At 48.7% G+C, this 4,015-nt stretch overlaps 1 non-coding gene across 1 annotated transcript; it reads left to right on the forward strand.

The window, feature by feature from the left end:
• The first annotated feature begins 3,436 nt into the window (after positions 1 to 3,436).
• On the forward strand, positions 3,437 to 3,509 carry TRNAF-GAA (transfer RNA phenylalanine (anticodon GAA)). Its single transcript has one exon. It is a non-coding gene; the product is annotated as a tRNA-Phe (tRNA).
• Positions 3,510 to 4,015: the final 506 nt, after the last annotated feature.

Consider the following 4,015-nt stretch of genomic DNA (forward strand, 5'->3'; position numbering starts at 1 on the left):
TGTTCCCAGGCAAGTTCTCTTGTCTGCCTCCATTTCACTCCTTGCCACGCCATCTGGGCCTGCTTAGCTCTGCTTGAGTGGAGATCCTGTCAGGCAGAGGAGCCTGTGGAGTTTAACTCCCAAGCGGGGTGACTCTTTGGACAGGTCTTGGCTAGAAAATTCGGTGGTGTCACTCCATGACTCAAGGGTGTAAAAACTGTCCCCCCCCCAGTAAAATGTAGACCTCTCCCAGTGCACATATCACCCTGGCAATCAGAGAGCTTTTGTGGTCCACGTTGCTTGGGGAAGGGCAGATTTAGAACTCCTAAGGACGAGGTGATTTCCAGCACAGAAGCAAGAGCAGCTTCTGTGACAAATGATATGTTTTTCACAGGTCCCTCCCATGGCATCCCTGGTCAGAGTCCTGCCAGCTGGTCGTATTGGGGTTAACAATAAGATAAAGTCTTCCCCTTTTTTCACACACTCTCAGGCATTGCTTTTCTCACAGCTTCACCTCACGCCCGCAAGTTTGGCCCTTGCACTTCAACTCAGCTTTGTCCCTCGTCCCTCTGATGCGAAAGGAAAGAGGCCCAGGGCCAGGCTGACAGTCAGGGAAAAGCAGGAGGGAGCAGGAGTTGTAGGCTGCAGCCCACCACAACTCCCCTCCTCTGGGAAGCTGGAGCAGGAGGCAACTAATGCTCACAACTCCATGGGGAGGCTTAAAAACACAGAGAACCAAACGTGGGGAGAGCCCTGGCCAGGACACAGCCACAAAGAGCCTCCCCGCCCCCCAGGCGCCAGTAGCATGTGGGGTGGCTGCTGACACTCAGGGACCAGCATGAAGGAACACAAACAATAATTACTGACCAATAGACTTGAATCTATGATCCCTGGACCTCAGCAGAGGAGCACTGAAGTGTCAGCAGCTCTCTTACGAGTCCCTGTCAGCATCTTGGAAACCAGCAGAATGGGCATTGGGGGTTATATCTCACATCCGTGCGGTACAATGTCCTGGCAGGTTTCCTGAAAGGGCAGTAGTTAGGCACCACGTCTGTTGGAGAACGTGGGCATTTATCCCAAAGCCTCTTGCACGCTAAATGAGCCCTCCACCAACTGAGCTAATTTCCCTGTGTCTGAACATAATTTCTGACTCACCGATCTTATTCCAGAGGCCACAGCATCCCTGTGGCTGCCCATGGCTACGGCTGAGGGACACAAAGGCTGTGTGTGCACAGCAGAGTTCTGCCTCAATAAGCGATTCCAGAAGAGGGATTCCAGAGTCGTTGATTCTGATATCGCACAGCTGCACTCAACATGGGTTTGGAAACACTGCTCTGCTCTTTGGACATTCAGCATCTACAAACAATGGAACCTGTTTTGAAGCCCCTTTTTCAAAAGAACTATTTGAACTAGCGAGAATCACGATCCCAGGAGATGCCCAGCCAGGGCTCTGCTCTCTCTCTCTCCCTCTCTGTCTCCTTTGAGCTCCTAGGCTTAGGCAGGAAAAGTCTCTTCTTGTCCTCAGGTCTGGAGAGGAGCAATTGATGTTTCTGTCACCCTCAGAGAGCAAAAGATGATTTTCTTCTCTTCAGTTCCATCCCCATATGCCCCAAGAGGGCCCCTTTGCCAGCTCACTGTCCTCCTCAGCACTCTGTCGTGTCATGTCTTTCCACATCAGCTCCGTTTGTGCCCTGGAGCTATAAATGATCTGCACATAACCAGGAAAGGAGGAGCTCTGAATTCGTGTTATTCACTTATACCAGGACAAGTGTTTGAGCGCTCTGCCACTTGAGCTAACTCCTCTGCCTGGGAACAACTCTCTTAACCCACTCACCTTGTTCCTGAGCCCATACTGGGACTCTTTCTGCCCCTGAATCTTCTCTTTGTTAAGTCATCCCATCTCCTCCTTGAAACGTGTATGCCCAGAAGAGAATCCCATGGTTGTAGAAACCACAGCTCTCTCTCCGACATGATCTGCACAACCACACATTCATCTCCAGTCAAAACCAAAAGGGATTGTGAAGAACTACAAAAAGATCTCAGCAAACTGAGTGATTGGGCAGCAAAATGGCAAATGAAATTTAATGTGGGTAAGTGTAAGGTAATGCATGTTGGAAAAAAAAACCCAAATTACACGTACTACATGATGGGGTCAAATTTAGCTACGACAGATCAGGAAAGGGATCTTGGAGTTATAGTGGATAGTTCTCTGAAGACATCCACGCAGTGTGCAGCGGCAGTTAGTAAGGCAAATAGGATGTTAGGAATTATTAAAAAAGGGATAGATAATAAGACAAAAGATATCATACTTCCCCTATATAAAACTATGGTACGCCCACATCTTGAGTACTGCGTGCAGATGTGGTCTCCTCACCTCAAAAAAGATATATTGGCATTAGAAAAGGTTCAGAAAAGGGCGACTAAGATGATTAGGGGCTTGGAAAGGGTCCCATATGGGGAGAGGCTAATGAGACTGGGACTTTTCAGTTTGGAAAAGAGGCGATTGAGGGGCGATATGATAGAGGTATATAAAATCATGAATGGTGTGGAGAAAGTGAATATAGAAAAATTATTTACCTTTTCCCATAATCCAAGAACTAGGGGACACCAAATGAAATTGATGGGTAGTAGGTTCAAAACTAATCAAAGGAAATTTTTCTTCACACAGCGCACAGTCAACCTGTGGAACTCCTTGCCCGAGGAGGCTGTGAAGGCCAGGACTCTATTAGGATTTAAAAAAGAGCTTGATAAATTTTTGCAGGATAGGTCCATAAATGGCTATTAGCCAGGGATAAAGTATGGTGCCCTAGCCTTCAGAACAAGGGCAGGAGATGGATGGCAGGAGATAAATCACTTGATCATTGTCTTCTGTTCTCCTTCTCTGGGGCACCTGGCATTGGCCACCGTCAGCAGATGGGATGCTGGGCTGGATGGACCTTTGGTCTGACCCAGTAAGGCCATTCTTATGTTCTTATGTTCTTATGTTCCATGGTTCAATGATCCTGGACCTTTTCCTTCAACAGGGAGGATGGCCAAGATCACTTGAGGACCTCTGGATGCTTCATCCCGATGGGTCACTTGTTGAAAGACTCTTCCTGGGGTTGCTTTGCTTTGTAACTCTTGGCCTTTACACACCAGTGGCCCTGCCTACTTCTTGCCCCTCTCCAAAAGCTTGGGCACCATCCGGTCACACAATGATCCTGAGGCTAAGTGGCCAGGATGTGGTAAGATACTCTTGTGGTGAAAGGGTCAGATCCCATCTTCTTCCTTACCATCAATATCCTGCAGTCCCCTGCGGCCACTGGGTAAACCAGGAAGTAAGGCAGAAATGGGGCAAAAGAGGAACTCAAGCTGAAGGAAGCTGCCAATATTCCTCCTGCCTCTCAAGGACACTTGCAAAGGCAACAATAGCTGAGAAAAACATTTCCAACATTGAGGTGAGAGTTTTAGAACAGCTGCTGAAGTAGCTCAGTTGGGAGAGCGTTAGACTGAAGATTTAAAGGTCCCTGGTTCAATCCCAAGCTTCAGCAGAGCTTTTCCTAACAAAGGCCCCAGAGCAACTTGTGACTACTCAGGTCCTTGCTGCTGGCAAATTCTCCTGGAAAGGATGTTGTCAGACCTTTCCGGACACCTTGGTGCTTGAAAGCTTTTCCTTTCTTCTCTTGCTCTTCCTCAGCAAGGGGAGAGTGAAAAGACCCCATTGTACCCACTCTCATCCAGTCAACTACACAGAACTTGCTGAGAGTTCCCTAAAGTCCACTGTTCCACCCGCTGAGCTAGTGAAAGGCAGCTCTTAGGGCCTCTCACCACCACTTCCTCCAGGTTGGCCTATCCACGTGTCACAGCACATGCCACACAGGTGGATGGCATTGCAGGGGAGGCTCAGAGGAAGCCAGCTGAGATTCTGTGGAGCACTGGTTATCCCAAAAGTTTCCAAGCTGAAATCAGCAACAAACACAGGATGTCATTTGTGTCCTGGCATGTGTTCCTGCTTCTATGGCTGGCCTGGAGCCTGGCATTCCCTGCCCCTATGAGT

The sequence above is a fragment of the Carettochelys insculpta genome, chromosome 7 (assembly GCF_033958435.1).
Source record: "Carettochelys insculpta isolate YL-2023 chromosome 7, ASM3395843v1, whole genome shotgun sequence".
NCBI lineage: Eukaryota > Metazoa > Chordata > Testudines > Carettochelyidae > Carettochelys > Carettochelys insculpta.